At 34.6% G+C, this 20,373-nt stretch overlaps 1 protein-coding gene and 1 non-coding gene across 2 annotated transcripts in view; one reads left to right on the top strand and one right to left on the bottom strand.

The window, feature by feature from the left end:
- Positions 1-20,373, bottom strand: part of LOC145660563 (uncharacterized) — a 385,653-nt gene that overhangs the window by 102,279 nt on the left and 263,001 nt on the right. The gene's annotated exons all lie outside the window — the stretch shown is intronic.
- On the top strand, positions 7,701-7,772 carry TRNAP-UGG (transfer RNA proline (anticodon UGG)). Its single transcript has one exon. It is a non-coding gene; the product is annotated as a tRNA-Pro (tRNA).

Here is a 20,373-nt window from a genome sequence, read left to right as displayed (position 1 = left end):
GAAATTATTTTACCACCTGTGGGAGTGTTCAAAGTGGCTACCGATGTTATTTTGTGAAGTAATATTGCAACAAAGAGTGAACTGAAAATTTCATGTCTTATTTCGTTAAGGATTTCCTCTGCCACAAAGTACTGTATTTTGAATTCTATTTGAAGTTCTAGCAAACGCAGTTGCGTCAAACAAATGGTTTGAAATTTTACAATTATATTTTACAGTTACATTCCGTAGTTCAATGTAGTTCCTCTTGTTCCTTAACTTGATGTCCTCTCTATGTCTTTTATGTTTCCATCCCTGCTTTGCTAAAGAAAATCTCTGACATTGATCAGAATTATCTTTTCTTTGTTTATTTTTACAAATTCATTAATTTTAACTATCTCATAGACATGTTGATAAACTGCTTGACCGCCAATCCTTGTGTAATTGAATGTCTTTACGCAGTATTTGGATGGGGATGATTTTGGGACTATTCACGATACCCACTATTTACAAAAAAAATGATCATTGAATTCTTAGCCATTCCAAATGCCTTTTCAGTAGGAAAACGAACAAGACTAATATGGCAATTTATCACTTGATGAACATCTAGTTAATCGTTTCGTAGAATTATGGTGACTACTTAGAAAATGCCTAGTATAAGGTGAAGGGTATGAGTATTTAAAATAGCAGTATATTTTCATAAACACAGTGAACCAAAGTGACTTAATTTCACTTGATCTCTCATACGCTGGCTGGTTCATATCTGTGGAAAACAAAATTTCTTAATTCGTGAAACTAGAATAGGAACCATTCACCTGTTCCTTTGTCGTCTTATTTGCGTCTAAGTCTTCCCGATTTTAATTTTTTTTAAACATGAGAGAATATCACTTATAACGCTATAGAAAAGGATGAGCAAATTCCTTTATTCCTTAGCTAATTAAAATTACATAAACAAACTAAACTGTGTAATGCACTAAATATCACTATGTCAAATACTGTGGATGTAACAGCTCAAACGCACAGCTTCCTCTGTTTGTGCAATCTGCAATGTTCGTGTCTACTCGGGTTCATTCGGAAGAAAACATCCTTCTTACTACCGACAGCAGAACAGACGACATGGAGATTGACTGTAGTAACCAAGGATGTTATAAAATAGAGGATCTGCCCATACAACAAAATCGCGAAGCCATACGTCACAGCTTCGTCACACCTACTCTGCCCACTCCGAGCCACTAAGATCGCAATGTTTCAAGCCAGCAATCATGACGGAAACGAGAGTAGCCAATCAGACGTGCCGACTCAGACGATGTTCGGTTGTTTTTCTGGCTTCATTGAGTTCATATGATGAAGATACGTATGGGCAGATCCTCTATTTTATAACATCCTTGGTAGTAACGCAGTGAATGGCCTTTTTTCCTTGAAAATGCAGGCTTTTTTTTCTTTTTTAAATAATAATCTTACTTAGAGAGGCACGAAAGGGAGGAAATAGACTGTTCCTCTGTTCCATGGAGAATTCGCCGCTGGAACACAAAGGTCTGAAGATGCTATAATTCAAAATAAGACCCAAAATACTCCTTCCCTCCAACACACTCACAAATATGATTATCTGACAACAGTGATAAACAAGAAACTTATTAAATTAATAATCTTAGAAATAGTAACTAAATTAACTAGAGGTCCTATATCGCCCGAGGTACACGCGACTAACCGTTACAAAGGTGTTTGAATATAGGATTGGAAGTGTCTTGTATTGTATACGTAAAATGTAAGTCGGCTATAAATTCATACATAGTGTAGTTAGTATAAAGTTGTCATCCAAATTCACCTCCGATTACAAACTGAGGGGCATGAGGATCCAATTGGAAGTAACAAGTATAATAGTATTATAGTAAAATCTCATCACTTTTGGTCTAAATTAGACAATAATTTTGATTAAAATGACTAAGGTTTGGTGTTCTTGAGGGTATTTCGCCTTTATACGGTATTTTCAAGCTAATTGTGTCGGACGTCGTCGTATACCAGTACAGACTGTTTGCTGATGTCATTGTTAAGCAGCCTAGAACCCTTTGCAAAGATTTGATTTCTCATTCCCGTAACATATAAAGCACTATATAAATCAAAATTAATATAGGTCGACCTGCACTGGTGTACCTGCACATTACAAGACATGCTGAAAGTTGCCTCCATTATGTCGAGACACTTCTGTGCACGTTGCAGCATTTTGGCTGATATCGCCAGTAGCTCTTCATGGGTGACCCTCCGAATTGTCGTCGGTAATATTTTGCTGCAGTTCAGATAGGTTATGACGGTTATTTAAAATATTATCTTCTCGACACTACATGTTTACCAGAACTGAACAAAAAGGATGAATGCTAGCTAAATTACTGCACATCGGACGGCACTAGATGGTAACAGATCCCGCAAGGTGTTAAACAAATCTACATTGGGCGGTACACTGTCGTCAGCCAGAATTATTCAGAGAATTAAATACAATTATTTGCTCATCTCCGGTATTATCCGGACAGGTTACTTTTTTGTGGACCATGCTTTATTTCAAATGAACTCGTGTATTCAATACAAGTGCTAACCATTAAATGACGCAGTATTTAGCGTAACAACTGCTTGAAATTAAAAATTTGTTTATTATTAATTTATAAATTAACCATGGAACAAAAAACTTGCAAAATAAAACATATATGATACATGAAACGATACAATTAAACAAGAAAATAATAAAATAATAGAATATTATAAGAAAAAATCAGAAATCAACTTACATAGGAATCTTAACTTTTTTTGTTCCAGATTACTATGTACAACTTAGTGAAAGAAGATCCTGGCGTAAGAACCGCAGACAACAACACAGGGTATTTACTGATAATGCACAACGAAGTGACTAAATTGGTATAGCAGGTTATGGAGAGTAGTTTTCACGACAAACCGCGTATTTCGGAGACTGCTACAGATGAAGGGACATCAATGTGTTGCAAAATGAGTATAAAGGATCCACTATCGCCAACATAGTTTTATTCATTGAAAAGAGCACTTACTTTTAATATTCAAAACGTGCTCCCAATAATAAAACTCTCACAACAATGTAAGAAACAAAATATCACAAAAGCGCACTAATTATTCTTAAATTACTATTAATTCAATTTGCTTTTCGATGAAATTTGAATATTTCTTCTCTTGAAATTGATTCAACTATTGTGAGTATTCTTGCTCCCTACAAAATACACTGGAAAGATAGGGTATACATACTGTCATCTGTTGGCGATAGTAGAACTTTTACACTCACTATATCAGCTGTATGCAAGAGCGCAAGGAAAAACTAATCGACTGTATCTCATTCTCCACAAGAGATCGAAATGTTACAAACACCACAATGCGGTTGTTACTGACCGCCATTTAATTTCTGGGAGTGGGCACAGAACAGCATTAATAAAGAACCTGACTTTGAGTCGATTGTTTTTTCAGTGACGACATGTTATTTTACATTAATGTGGTAGTTGACAAACGAATTGAAAGGATTAGTTTCTAGTTTTACGATTTACCACCCCTCATTGGATAAATCTTTCGAAAATGCAGGAAGAGGTCAGATCAGATCACGGTAAGAGGCGGCATTTGGGAACAGGAAATAATCGATATGTTTCTCATCGAACGTGCAATTATCGTGATTGGTTACGAATACCTTTTGAAGACTTGTTTGCGATCACGTTAAACGAAGCTAACCATTTCCAGCAATGTTTCAACAGAACGGTGCTCCTTCTCATTACATGCCCGTGAACAGTCTGGTGACACACTGTTTGGTCGTGTTTTCAGAAAGCAGAATGTTGTAAGGCCTATAAGCTTTACCTTCAAGTACCGTACTTTTCTCTAATCTAACATATTATCTGGTGATTGTAGTGAAAGAAGGGGTGTTCAGTTGGTAAAATAGAACACAACTATCATATACGCTTCTTACGACTGTAACGGACGATGAAGAACATATAATTAGTATACATTTATCATAATATTATTGCGCAACAATCACACTGTTAATTTCTTACGATTACTTTTTGTTTTTTCTTTCTTTCTTTCTTAGCATAACAGAGAGATTTTGTTCGTCCTCTATGATTAAATAATTCCGCTTACATAGAAAAAGAAGTCAAAAGGGTTTCATTTTTTCTGCTTATATAAGGTTGTAACATTTGACAAATGTGAACATTAAAAATATATTTATACAGGCCTATGTGAGTTAGAGAGAGAGAGACAGTCATTTAGGAGATATCTAATACTTCTTTGTCTAGAGATAATGACAAGTTGACAAGCGTTAACACACATCCTGACCTTTGATTGTAAATAATAATAATAATAATAATAGAAGCAAATAACTGATGAAACAAGTAAATGTCTTTAAAGTTATTTAAGTTAAAGTTATCGCTTTTATTACAAAAAAGCTCTAATATTAAATATGGAGATCAGTCTTCTATTAACGTTTCCATTTCCCCCCAAGATATTGATAACTGTTAATTGAGACTTCCTACAGTATAAATATGTCAAGTTGTTATATGGTTTTCAAATATTACAGAAAACTTGACTTGGTCTTACTATGTATGTATATTTATTCACTTGGAAACTGAAACTTGATTTTATATTTTTCTTTCTTTTATTTATTTACGAGCTGAAATATCCGTTCTTCGCACAGGGAGAACAGATGTATGGAAGATATCTGAATCCCCTTCAGCTTTAGGATACGTATTTCAGTGAATGTGTAATGATAATAATCCATAAGCTACTTTACTTTTGGCATAAATTTTGAAACATTCTACCCTCATAGAATACAAACTTTAATCGGTGTTACATGATAAAAACCTACCATAATGTAGATATTGTTCCAGAAGTTATTTCACAAGGGGTCAGCCGTTCTCTCGACTCCGAAAAGTACGGATTCGATATTATTCTTGGTCATTTTGGGTATTTTTTTTTAGAAAAAACCCTTTCTCACCTATAGTGTCGATGTGAACTGAGCGTGGACTTAAAAGAGCCACAAAAGTGTTAGTATTCATCTTAGCGATTCCGAAAACTATGGATTCGACACTAATATGTCATTTTCTATTATTTTTACATGTCACCTCCTTCTGACCCTACACGAGTGGGGGGGGGAGTGCTAGGGTTATCTTACCCACACTGGGTGCTGAGCTTGGGCTTAGCGGTGTCGAGAATGAAAATATTCATATCAGTGACTTGATTTGATTTGATTTGATTTGATTTATTGACATATAACACAACAGGCACAGGCCTAATTACAGTGTTACATAATATATACGTTATACAGATTATATAGGTTAATAAAGCTATTGGTAATAATTACATTTGTCTTACAGAATTAATAGACTTCTTAAAACTACTTACATCCATTGTCAGTACATCCAGGTTGAAATTTTCTTTAACTAACCTGTTGGAGGTTGCACTAACTCTCCATATAGGAGATCTGCTTAAGACGTTTGTTTTCGCTGTCATACAAAAAAAAAAAAAAAAAAAAAAAAAGTATTTTTCGAAGCAGTGCGCAATTTAATGGATGGTACTTGGATACATATTTGTTCGTTAAGATCAGGACAGTCTATTTTGCCATGAAAGAGTTTGTGTAAAAATAATAAATCAATATTTCTTCTCCTGAGTTCTAATGTTTCAAAATTAAAATTTTCAACAAGGTTAATGTAGTTTTCAAATTTTTGATATAATTTTGTTTTCTTAAGGGTAAGAAGTCTTAAAAACTTATTTTGAGTACGCTCAATCAAGAATGAGTATTTCTGTATATTAGGGTTCCATATATTACTACAATATTGTAATTTCGATCTGACGTATGCATACAGCACAGTTAAAGTTTGGTCATTTTGGAAATCTTTACTGACTCGATAAATATATCCAAGATTTTTGTAGGCTTCTTTGCAAATAGTTTCAATGTGTTGAATAAAGCATAATTTTGAATCAAAAATAACTCCCAAATCCCTTATAAAATCAAGCTTTTTCAGTTTTTCCCCTAATATTGAATAATTATATTGAACATATTTTTCTTTTCTAGTGAATGTTAAATAATTGCATTTACGACCCCGAAATCTATTCATTAACACCTGTCGTTTTCTATTATTTTTATTGTCTCTATCACAAAGTAAAGTACCGAGTAGAATAAATGACGACAGATAACGCTGAAGGCCGTAAATTTCCGAGGCAACTAACATGCCCTTGTTGCCTAAACTTGGGCTTAAATGTCATCGAAACTGCCACCCATCAACTAAGCGACCTCGAAAACACAGTAATTGACGATGGACCCCGATGGATTCAACAGCAATCTTATTCACTTTAGATCAGTGGTTCTCAAACTTGTTGTTACTGCGATCCACATTAAATAGTAAAAAGTATTTTGTGGCCCACCTACTTTTATTCAAATACATACTGACATTCTACGTAATGGTGGTGATGTATTTCAAAGCAATTAAATTTTGTAAATCATATCTCTAATTCCAGTTCAATCATTAACCGGCCGTACGACTAATTAAAATGAAATTTATTTGGGGATGTTGTGAATACCCCGAGCGACCACGATTGTTACAAAGTAGAGTTCGATGATTAAATTTTAATAAATAAAAATTTAGTTGGTTTCTTTTATGTCTATCGCAAATATATAATTTTCAAATTAAATTGCAATGTAAATTTATGAGTATAGTGGCCCTGTCGGTACGAGAATATCAGTCGGTGACGATCGAGGAAGTGTAATGTAAATTCTTCTCAGTAATTGTATCATATGAAATTGTACACAGGCGGAAAAGGTTAAAGTGTGGCCATAGAAAGGAACACAGATCTAACACTACTCCCGACCCATACCCTACTCAGCTCAACTACAATCTTTCCATTCTAACCCAGCATTTCTACTGACTGTATGGTAGGACAGATCTCTGAACTTTGAATAACCACTTAAATTTCATCTCATTAACAAACGCTTCCAATTTTCGTTTTCTGAATAATACTTCACAACATGATTCTGCATCAAAATAAAATTTTCACAATTAAAAGGAAAAACTTCTCGCGGCCCACTAAGAAAAGGTCCGCGACCCACACTTTGAGAAACACTGCCTTAGATATTTTATTTTTCATTCCTTCTCTCACCCCTCCCCCATACTGATGGGGACTAAATTGAATTTTCACGGTATCTGGAGTGTTATTATTAATCTCAACGACCCGGAAAACTGTGGATTTGACGCTAATATCAGTCGTTTTAAATTATTTTTACATATCACTCCCTTCCTACTCCATGGCGGTGCTAATGGGGCTGAAAGTGAACTTAAACTGCATGGATCCACGAGTAGTGTACCCGTAAAACCAACGAGTGGCCTACGGATAAGTTTGTTAAGGGGGGTTCACGTTTCCTATTTCATATAATTTCGGTTAATTGTATACATATTTTAATATGGTGAATATTTTTCATAATATTATGCTTAAGGGAGTGGGTTAAAACACCGGAACTTCGCTTGCATACGCCACTGCCATGAACTTCACTATACAAGTTCTTGTCTGTCTGTCACCACTGGCATTTATGAACGTCAGGTTACCAGTAATTTTATTACCCTCAAATGAAGCAAACTATCGAAGCAGAGCATCCAGTGGAAAAGAACTGCTGTGCACTTTCTCTTCTGTGACGTCAGTAAGTATATTTCAGAAAATAGCTATTCATTATAGTTATAAGCGGCTCGTTGGTCTAGGGGTATGATTCTCGCTTTGGGTGCGAGAGGTCCCGGGTTCAAATCCCGGACGAGCCCTTACTTTTTTTTTAAGAATTCATTTATTTATTTCTGACATGTTGTATTATTTGAATTTGTCAATTAGCGTGTTTTAAAGATCTCAATGAAGAATCCTATAGAAAATATATAAGCACACCGAATTTCAAGTTTTTGTTCCAATTTCAAATATCTAAAGCATGAGATTATAGAACGTGGGACGTTAAATTGAAATATTCCATTTCATTTTTCATGAGATTATAGGTCCAAAACAGGCCCATTTAAATAACATAGGGAATTTCTTCATCCCCCTTTAGACCCCTAAAAACTAAAACTATTCACTTTTAGCAGTTTTTTATGGGCTAGTCCCGGAAGACTACAATCTTGCCAAATTTAAACATTGTAATCTACACGAAGTGCCCAATAATTTTGGAGTGTACAAGGTGTATCATATTAGTAACATGAGGGAGATTTTTCAATTGCCCATTCAATTGCCAACTTGGAAATTTTTATTTTTGATGATTTACGTAGGTAACTCTAACGAAAACGTACAAACATACTGAATTTCAAGTTTTTATTCCAATTTCAAGTACCTAGATCATGAGATCGTAAGTTTAAAAAAAGAAAAGAAAAGAAAAGAAAAAGAAAGAAAGTAAAAAAATAAAAATACAATTTTAATAACATGAGGAATTTCTTCATCCCCCTTTAGACCCCCTAAAAATTAAAAAAATATATTCACCTTTGGCAGTTTTTCATGTGGGTTACTCCCGAAAAATTACAATAATGTCAAATTTCAATTTTCCATGTCAACCGGAAGTACCCGTTATTTTACGTCAGTGACTGAATAACTTCATATAGTTTTACATATAGTTAGGATATAAATATTTATTGTCTTCTTGCCTGGGACAATTATTATGAGATACAATGACCCTAGGTTCACGAATCGTTTAGTTTGCGGACAATTCGGTTTATGAACTAGTTTTGTGAACAACTTTACCTTTGCGTACGAGCAGTATTTCAGAACGATAAACAGCACTATTCTACTCGATATGTTTAACAATTTTACCATATAAATAGTTAGTATTATGTACTTATAGAGGCGTAAATAGCCTACCACTAAGTTTAATATACACGAATAATAGATGCGATACTAGTAAGAAAGTCTCGTTGTTCAATTAGCTGTAATAGTACGTATTACGAACCTCTATTAGAGAATGTTTCATATAGGCTATTGTTTCCTTTCCTTCTTTAAAAATTTTACTTCATCAACGTACTTCAAATAACGAAGACAGAATTGTTAACCCTCATATACGTACAATAAGTATTTTATGAAGATGTTGGGTTATTATCTTAGCTGCTGGTAGAAACTGAGAGAAACTTTTGCCATGTCTTTCTCGTCCATAGATAACAAATAGGTGTGGTACGAAAGCAACAATGAATCAAGCATATATGGGCTTGTCTTCAAGCCATTGTATGTAGCATAGCAACGACTCATATTGTTTTCCTTGGTATAGGAGGAGGAAGAACATAGAGTACATACGCGTACCTACATACATTACCACAACAAGAGGACACTGGAGTCAATTTGTACGGCATGAAAAAAGCCGTCCTTGAATGGCGAGTTTTTCTCCTTTGTCTTTCTGTTCTTTTTTTCTTTCTTTGTGTACGTGATGTCACGTAGACTGTCAGTTATCTTCGTCTGCCCCGACGGTGAAAGAGCAGAGGGGAATCCCTTATTTCCCCTCCCCTTTCTCTCTTCTCAATTTATCATTTCTTCCTATAATAGGGAGAGAAGTCCATCAGCGTTGCTAACTACATTACACGTATTGGTATGCATCCATAATTCAAGAGAACAACTAATTAACTTGCCAGTAGGCTGGGTAACGCTGGTTCGGTCTCCGTTGCGGGCCGGAGAATTTTCTCGTTCCAGTGCGACTCAGAGGTTCACCCAGCTTCTGTATAATCGTACCTGGGGCGAAAGGATGGTCAGAGTGTAGTATTGACTGGAAAGTTTGCTCTCATATGTGCCAGCCTCCTATGTCTTGAATGAGTATATATATGTATATGTATATATATACTAACTAATTTAATGATTTGACAAACGCTAAGGTTCATCCTCAAACAAGTAAAAGGATGAGCTATTTGAATTAGCTCACCACGGAATGAACTATTTGAAATGAATTTTTTTACTTTAACACCCCACGATTTCAGCACTTACGGGGAATGGACACCTCTGCGCTGCATTATGCTCTGTGCCAATTTTGTAAGTACAATATGGTGCAAACTTATAAAAAGAACTAAAATACTGTATAATTACTAAGAAAATAAAGGAAAAGTCTTCTTCATCACTGTGTTCATAGCAAGGGCGCCGATCCTGGGGGGGGGGCGGGTCCCCCGAAAACTCATGTGGGCCCCCTATTGTATTTATGAATATACAATATTTGGCATAATTTGAATGCAATTTTTCTTAAAATCCTCATATATATATCTTCTACATCTGAATGCTCCCCCCCAAATTTACAGAGAAATCGGCGCCCTTGGTTCATAGCGGGGGTTTTCAAACTTTTTGCAGTTGAGGCTCCACTCAAAAACCAAAATATGAACGCGCCTCCCTTGTCAAAAATGAAATGCGTCACCAACATAAATACATGTGTCCACAAAAGAAAGACTATCACTACGATAAACTATGTTTTATTTATCAATCACTAATGGAAATATCTTATTAACACAGGTGATCTACATTGTACACACTGACTACATCTTTTAATGTTATTAGCCGGTGTTAATAATTGTACATTGTGGTAAGTCAGATATTTATGTTAAAATTGAAAAATACGAGCAGAGAGGGAATTTAAATAATAAGAACCGACACATTTAAATGATGAGCAAAGTCAGTGCGATGTATGAGCTTGTTCTGAGTCACACAATTTATTAAATCTCGGTACACATTTTCAAACTATTTGTGATGGCGGTAGTACTTTAGAAAAGATTAAAACTGTGTCCCAAAAATAATAACAGAAAATTAAGAGAAAGAAAAATACTCTCATGGCATCGTACGAAATTCCAGAGACATTTAAGAAGACATACTATTCTACAGAGATAAAGTAAAAGATCGTTGGTGGCCGTCTAACAAGCATTATACACGTTTAAGCTAAAGGTGAGAGGGTCATCCCTGATCGTATGTGGAACAGAGGTGATATAAAGGCTTAGTCCACTATGTATTACTAAAGAAGAAGGGTGCAAGCTTAAGTATATGAGTGTTGCACTATAAATATGTTCTTTTGTAGATGTTTTTTATAAAAGTACTCGCGCCCCCCCTGACAACCTTCGGCGCCTCTCCAGGGAGGCGCGCCGCACAGTTTAAAAACCCCTGGTTTATATAATAATGTAGATATACCAAAAAAAAAAATTAAAAAATGAATAAACTACTAATATTATAGTCAGCACGTTAAACTGTGTAGCCATCGGTGTATAGGCTTTCTTCCAGACAGATCTTGTCCGGAGAGACGAAATTAAAATGTGAGGGGGCTGGATTGAGACTTCGTTTGCTAAAGAGCGTGGTCTCCACTAGAATGATATGTAATAACAATTTAATTTATCTTAGCTTCAGGGAGGTGGTAAGCCAACACCAGTAGCCTGGAAAAAACACTAGTTACCAGATTCCTGAAAGTGGTTACCAGTATACTCAAAGTACTTTCTTTTCTTTACCCCGTGTATTGACAAAAGTTTCATGTGAGGAATACAAGACATATAAAATACAACATAAAACATATCCTGAAGAACACACCACAAGATGACAAATGCAGATGTTATCCGGAAACAATACAACATATCACAAATCGATGTGCAATTATACAAACTGAGTGCAAGGAAAGACACTGCAGAGTAGCAAAAATCATACACTAAGCAACAGCAATCAAGTATAAACTGATACCAGAAAAAGTACCGTGTTTCAAATACTAATTAGAAATCATAATAGAAAAAAAGATAAATACAAATTTCACTGAGACAGAACACTATTAACCGATAAATAAATACGTTGTAACAGGCCGGACATCTCAAAGTAATAAGTCAGGAGAAAGAAGAGGTGTACTACCAATCACAACAAACCTACATAAAGCACATAGATAATAATAATAATAATAATAATAATAATAATAATAATAATAATAATAATAATAATAATAATAATAATAATAATAATAATAATAATAATAATAATAATAATAATAATAATAATAATAATAATAGATAACTACAAGCAACCATCCCAAACAGTAAAGGACAATAGATGACAAAATAATGTGAAAATAATACCAATAGGAATATTGGCTATTGGAGTGGTCCGCAAGACGCTGAAAAAAGACAATTGAAATATATTGATAATAATAGGAAAAAAACACAAACATAATAATAATTATAATTTTATTGCTATCAATTTGTTATCTATCTAGGATCACAAATATTTAATGAGTCAACTTTTTACTTATTAAATGTTTGTGTTCATGGGTTACTATAATATATGGGATGTGGGATTCTATGGTTCAGAGACTTGGACATTACTGAAGTTAGAGAAGAAATACTTAATGTCGGAGGAAGATGGAGAAGATAAAATCAACAGAGAGTATAACAAACGAAGATATTTTAAAACGTGTAGGAGAGAAGAGGACGCCCTTAACGAGCATCCTTCATAGAAAAGCCAACAAGATTGGACAGATCTTAAGGGGAAAAAAATGCTTTCTTTATACCGCGATAGAGAATAAGATGGAAGGAAAGCGAGGAATAGGAAGAAGAAGAACACAACTTATTGATGGTTTGAAAAATAGAAGAAAATATTGGGAGTTAACAGGAGAAAACTGAAGATCGAGAAACGTAGAAGAATCATTTCCAGACCCTAATCTAAGGAGGGAGGGAAGAAGAACCTCCCAACAGGCAGAATATTTACTACTACTACTACTACTACTACTACTACTACTACTACTACTACTAATAATAATAATAATAATAATAATAATAATAATAATAATAATAATAATAATAATAATAATAATAATAATAATAATAATAATAATATAAACTTCTTGCAACATCAATAAACTTTCAACCCTATTAGTATGAACGCTGCTACGAAGTATGAAACACATGTACAAGTAAAGAATATGACAATTTCATATTTAACAGTTGTCAATCCTGTCCGCTAACTAGCAAGCAAACTCCATGTATGGAGAAAGAGAGAGAAATAAAGAAGAGGTAATGAGAATCACTTTCTATTGCATACCTTTACATGTGACACAATGTGCTAAACACTTACATATGGGGCATCTTGTAAACCTATTCATTTCTTCGTCAGTTTTGTATATGTAACGACAGATTTATTGCTGCATGGGCGTAGTGAGAGAAGGCACTTTGTATATTTGTTAACAGCGCTTAGGTAACGAAGACCGAAACAATATATATATATATGAAGATTGAATTCATTTTACTTGAAATTTGTCTGTCACCATACTCCTACATAAAGTAGGCAATTGAATTTCAAATTTCATTCAGTTAATAATTCACCAACTGCTGCCAGTGAATTGATGTTTCAGATTGTCTTCACACCTTCCAATTAAATGCTGTTTCATAATCAACAAACCTAAATTACCACAACTTACGCTAACAGAGTTACATACATTCGTATACCCTTCTTGAAGGGTTCTCAATTTAATATAGCTAGAATGAGTAGAATTCAATGAAAGATTGCGTAATATGTCAGAAGAGAACTAACTGTACTACCGCGTAATGAGCATAGAGAGGAGTTCCATTTAAAGAAAAGAAGAAGAAGGAAGAAAAAGAAAGCTTTAAAGGCGGCATTTCAAGCGCATTTGATATTCTACCAGCAAATTTAATTGCTTCAGCGTTACCAAACCCCATGATGAGATGCACTTTATGTTTATCTTAGACAGCTGCATGGTGCTATCTGGTAGAGTCAGTCAGTCTTTGACAAAACTGGGTCCTACACTTAAGTTCAGCGATTAAATCTAATTTCCTTAAGGGTATCTTATACCTTTTACCACTGGTTTCTCAGTCCTCATAAGATAACATGTAAATTTTACTTCATGAATATCTAACGAAGTATAGTACTTAACAACTTAAAATTTTCCATACAAATACAGAAAACCAATAGAAGTTGGATGATTATTCCAATTTCACGCTTAATAACAGATCAAAAGTAATAAACACTTTTTTTGTGACATTGTAATGGACGCTATCATTTCAACTTTAACTTATAGAAACTCAGAGGGTTATCGAAACAAGTGAGTTTCGTTTCACACCAAGCCAATTTAACACTGAAGGTAGAAGTGGTGAATCTATAATTTCTGATTGCAATATAGAGGAATAAGAGCAAAGATAGAGTCTGTTCCTCGGACACTGAATCCACATCAAAAACTAATAATCGCTATACCTTACTTTTTTTGTATGGAAACCAATATTGAAACCGGAAGTAGTGAATTTGACCACTTTTGGTTTTAGTTAAAATGGGTGAAAGTAGTACCTTTTCATCAGATGCTGAATCGACTGCAAGAAATACCTACACTATATGTTACCTTTTTCGATTTCGTTTTATGCCGATCAACGTTGAAACCTGAAATGGTTAATTTCCATCACTTTCGGTTTGAATACAGGGTTAATGGATGAGATGGAACTTGCTCTTGGAAAACCCTCAATTAAAAAAAAAAAAAAACGCTTCTTGACATCTCTTACTGGTTTTGCTATAATACCTGTCGACAGACAGATGGACACAGACGTTCTATAAAACTTCCGATACTCATACTTTGGAATTCTAATAATGGAGGCACCTTAATATGTAATGAGATCACCATTAGCCTGCAGAACACCTCTGACTCGCCGTGGAATGGAATCATGAGTCATGATTATTTTCCAGAGGAATATTTTACCATTTCTTATGAAACGCAGCACTCAGTTTCGTCAGCAAGGATGGAAGAGGATTTGAGGAGCCTATGGCGAAAGTGTCAGAATCCCATACCCAGCATGAATATATTATTTTGTACCAAGTTTGACCTTTTTCATGTCAATAATTGTGATATCCCATTATGAGTGCATATATCTATTATAGACATAAAAATCTTTTACAGAATGATGGCGCATCTCGAAATGATTTGAATTCTAAGAATGGATCTGTTACTTTTCCTGAAAGGCCTAGCTCTTCCCTCCTATGTTGCCGAATTCCTAAAGCACGGGGTCTACGGCAACTGCCGAACTTGTCCCACCCACAGACGGGACTGTACTTAGAAGAATATCTGTTCCAGACTCTGATCTCCAGAACTAACCACACAAAGGTTCAATAATGTTGAGATTTGGGGATTGGCCGAACCAGGGAAGATGTTACAGTTCATCCCAACGTTCATGAAACCACGCCTCAACAATTCCAGCAGTATGAATTGGCGCATTGTCATGTTGGAGAATTGAGTCATTGCTTGGAAACATCTAGAGTATAGGATGCACGTGGTCGAACGTTTTCTTTATCAATTACTTCATTGAGTTACGCTTATCACTATCTCTTACACCCTGTACATGAAGTATAAATTTCTTTCTTAGTTTCCGGCGTTACAGACCACGAAGAGCTGCTAACAGCACAGTTCACTTTTAGTTGAATGATATGTAGTCGTCACAAATCAAGTCCCATCGCCGGAGTTCGATACCTTTTAATTCAGTAATTTTCCAATTGCGACATGGTAGTAAGTCGCCACTGAAAATTCTATGCATCCACCGAGAATCGAAACTGGGATCACGCGTATTTGTAAAGATACATGCATAGACCATTCGGTTACACGGAAGGTTAATTTCGAATCTAATCAGTATACAAGTTTGTAAATATGTAAGAAGAGAAAAAAGTGAGTTACTGAAAGGGATTAATGAAGCATTAATGCGTTTCTACTCACAAGCACAAGGACTTCCAATGAATATACATCAAACGTCCGATACTAACATATTAGACATCCACTGATTCCATATTATGCTATATCTTATCTTGGTGGCATCTTGTGCCCCCTTTCCCCAAGACATGTTGTATTCTGAAGTTATATAAAACTATTATTTTCGGTATACATAAATATTGCTGACCTTCTCCCCATCAAAATTTCTCTCCTGTCCACTTGCACCACCTCAGCCGGCGTCGCCACTACATGGAACTCATACGAGAAGGAATAGAAAGGTACCAGCAGTCCTTTTTTCGTACTAATGTAATATTTGATAAAAGGAAAGTGAGACCATTTAAATGATGTCGTCCTATAATGGAAAAATATAGCCAATTGAAATACTATGCAGGTCTATGTAATGTTGTATTACGTACCTGCCTGCCTATCCGCTGTTGTGATGTTTCCTTTTATTTTGAAGGCTCAGTGTAATAATGTGGAAACTAAATAATAATAATAATAATAATAATAATAATAATAATAATAATAATAATAATAATAATAATAATAATAATAATAATAATAATAATATGTTAATCATTAATCATGAAAATTCAGACATTTTAAAGTCCCGACAAAATCGGGACGAGTGCTAATTAGGGTTACCAACTGGTTGGTATTTCACTGGCAGACTGGTACTTTTACCAGGCTCAATTGTATATCTAAAGGTCTAAAAGATTAAGGTATATTCCTAATCTTTTTGGAGGATTATCAGCGGGTGCCGATAATTTTATTTTTCAGAGTAGTAACCCTAGTGGTAACCCTAAATTATCTTTGGAGTATTAACAATATAAACAGCACAACGTTAAAACAAAATTGTACAAGTTTTTTTTTTTTTTTTTTAATTATGTTAATCGCGTTGAACATAAACATTTCTTTTGTACTTCGCCGGTTGGTTTATTATTCAGATGCAAGGAACAATAAGATATTAAAAATATAGGAAATGCAATTCCATAGATCATGTTATACAATTTCAAACATGTAACTATTTTCCAACTGTTGTAGAAAGCATCATAGAGAACATGGTAAAACTCATTGTGAAGAAACGGGTGTGCAACATTCATTCATACATTGCGAAATTACATAATTATATACAAGATTTTTCTTCTCCTCCTTTCGTAGACATGCCACATGTTGATTTACATACGACCACACATGGAACATACACAAGCCTGTGGTGTGCTGCAATTTTCTCCCAGAATGTCCTCTCCACCCTTCCAATTTCAGCATTTTTATAATTCTACATGGAGTTTTGTATTTTAAGAGATGATATACAGGAAGAGAAATGTTATGAAAAGAATGTAACTAGGGTTATGAGACATTCAGATATATCAATAGATTTTAAAATAATTTCTTTGGACATTTTCAAATATCGTAACATTGACATAAAGATATTACTGATCGATATTTTTCAAGATTGTTATATCTTCATATGTGGTATTTTTGATATGTAGTATTCTCTATTTTTTCAATATTTTTCGTTGTTTTTTATTCCGATTTTCGGTATTTCAATACTTTCTAATATCAATATGTTCAATAATTTTGATATTTCGATAGTTTGCGATATTTCGATTCAGCATTTTATATTTCAATATATCGAACAAATTGATATCTTGATACAAACTATTTTATCAAAAAAGATTTCTCAGTATTCAAACTCCCTGATGTCGGACAGCCCTAAATGTAGCCACTTTGAAATTCTCCCTTTTGTTGATGGAGACGTAAAGAAGTATTTACTCGCAACTGCATAATTTATTCTAGTAAATCTATGTGTATTAAGAATGTATAGATGAATTGTTCTCAGATCAACATAAGATGTGCTAATACATTAGCGTAAGCATGCTAGGTCCATACACAATTTCTTCTTCGATGACCTGAACGTAACTGGCACTTCATACTTGGATATGTAGATTTTTTTTGACAAGATTAGTATTATCAATATGACGATGCACTCACGCACTACAAACTTCGAGTTCAAAGATACTTGAACGACACATTTGATAAACATCGGATTGAAAATCAGAAAGAGGGGGAGACTTTGCATTGTGACAGTAATTTGACTTTGGTAATTATTCTCATTTTGGTTGTAAGAATAATAAGGAACTCTGTAAACCAGGAAACCTGACAATATCAATGACCTTAAAGAGCATGTGTTACAAGTCAAGAAATGTATGCTACACATTGTAAGAAATGTGCTACGCAATAAATGCATCCTCACAAATGACCGCTAAATCAGGGTAGTTCTAAAAGCCGAGGATATTCTTTTCTGTCAAACAGCTCTGGTCGCCATATTTCAGCACGACAATACCCAACCAAATATATCCTCTGGAATATCCAAGCCTTCTTCGAAGAAAACGAGTGCCGCTGCTTTCCTGCCGGCACGATCGCCTGATACGTAGCCGTCCATCGAACACGTGTGGGACAGGTTGATCGAGACCTTGTTTGTCAGCTTCAGTAGAAAATATGTGTGGGGAAGCCACGTGCTCTATATTGAAGTTACTGTATAGCCAATTGAGAACTGTAAAGTGTAGTTGCAGTAGTATACTAGTGTTAATTACGCTTATTTTGATATGATTACTAGTTTTCCTATGAGACGAGACGAGACAACCCGAAATGTTGTCTTGTGGTCAACACTACCAATTACCAGAGTGGTTGAATCCATAATACTATTATTATTTCTAAATTATAAAGGAGTTAGCTTCTTTAATATGTTTATATGTAGCCGACTAAACTAAATAAACTTCTTCACTAAATACTTGATCCAAGTAACTATATTTAGTATATTACTTATACTGTTTATTGTAAACTCCTTTGTTGACATCTTTGTCAAATCTTACATATCTTATTAACAATCGCCAGTGGCGTATTTACGATTTCGTTTCGGGAAAGGCGTTGCTAACTTTGTTCCTGGAAATGTGAAAATTCTGCCAGATATTTCACTTACTTTAATATAGTAAATACAATTTCGGGGGGCTTAAGCCCGGAATCTTCCCTAAATACGCCACTGGCAATCACACATTTTTTCCAATACTAAATGCTTCAATATCTTTAGGCGTTATAATATGAGCTTGTATTTCTTTAGCACTTATAGCCTTTCATTCACTTCCCAATAAATACAATCATACCAATTCCATATAAATGATAGAGGAAAGTGCCTAATATTGGAAAGCACTCCCATTTTCTTTTTGAAACGATAAATCATGAAACACGTTGTCAAGTATGACGATTATCATGAATTGTTCGTGTTGTACATACCAAAATATACCAAAATACCTTAGTTAACGTTTGTAATTATCATTTCTATCTACAGGGAATTCGTGTTATTATTCGGTTCAAAATCTCTTGTCGTCGCGAATCCTGTCGAGGAATTTGAAGCTTAAAATATACAAAACGATAATCATGCCTGTTGTTCTGTATGGCTGCGAAACATGGTCACTTACTCTGAGGGAAGAACATAGACTGAAAGTATTTGAGAACAAGATCCTGAGACGAATATTCGCACCCAAGACGAACGGGACTGGGGAATGGCGGAAACTTCTTAACGAGGAACTACATAAGTTATACGGTTTACCCAACATTGTTAGGGTCGTCAAGTCTAGGAGGCTTAGGTAGGCGGGTCATGTAGCTAGAATGGAAGAAAGTAGAAATGCTTTCAAAGTCTTGACTGGAAGACCAATCGGAAAACGACCATTAGGAAGACCTAGGCGCAGATTGGAGGACAATATTAAGATGGATCTCGCAGATATAGGAATACAAAGTAGAAACTGGATGCAGTAAGCTAAGGATAGAAGTCAGTGGAGAGCTTTTGTGAACGCAGCATTGAACCTCCGGGTTCCATAGGCCATAGAGTTAGTTAGTTAGTTATCTACATTAAAAATAAAATAAAAGAAAAGAAAACATATAAGATTAAAATAAAAACAAAATTTGAGAACACTGGAAAACATCATAGAAAAAGTACTTCTGATATGAAATACCACAGAAAACACAAAACATAAACACACACACAGAGAGAAAACAGATAAACCACAGAAAACATAAAAAAAACACTTATATTAAAAGTTTAAACGTAACGAAGATACATAGGACGGGTAAAAAGAAAAAAAATCAAAGAGGAAGTGTTGCAATTTAAACAAATGAACTTTAAAAATTTAAATATTTACTGTAACTTCTGAATTGCGTCTAAGTGATTCATTCATGTTTTTAGTATTTGTGTATTATTGAATATCGTGTTATCATTTCGATGTCCCTTATACCGTAGTGTCAATGATCTATGCTCGTATTCTAACATTAATACACGAAACCAAGTGGCAAATAGCACGTTCAGTGCATAAGGGAATCAAGTCCACTTTTGATCTGAATTGTGAATTGTGATTTTTTCCACAATTGTAATGTTTTCATATTGCGTAATTTTCAATAATTTGGTTGGTTTGTGTAATTTTTATTTCATCCAAAAAAGAAAAAGAAAAGAAAGAAAGAACAAGAGGCAGAAAAGAGTGATTATGAGTTGGATCCATGCTAACAAGTAATATGTGCAATTAGAACTGATTTCATATTTTCCCGCGGGAACACGAAGGTCAAAAAGTAGTATCGCAAACAAGTAGCAGCAACGTCACACTGTACACCACGTGAAAGAGTTTGGTTTGGCTTTTGGTAAACTAAATTGCTTA

The sequence above is a fragment of the Thermobia domestica genome, chromosome 9, assembly GCF_964235325.1.
Source record: "Thermobia domestica chromosome 9, izTheDome1.hap1.1, whole genome shotgun sequence".
In the NCBI taxonomy this organism is placed as follows: domain Eukaryota; kingdom Metazoa; phylum Arthropoda; class Insecta; order Zygentoma; family Lepismatidae; genus Thermobia; species Thermobia domestica.
This window is presented reverse-complemented; position numbering and strand designations above follow the sequence as displayed.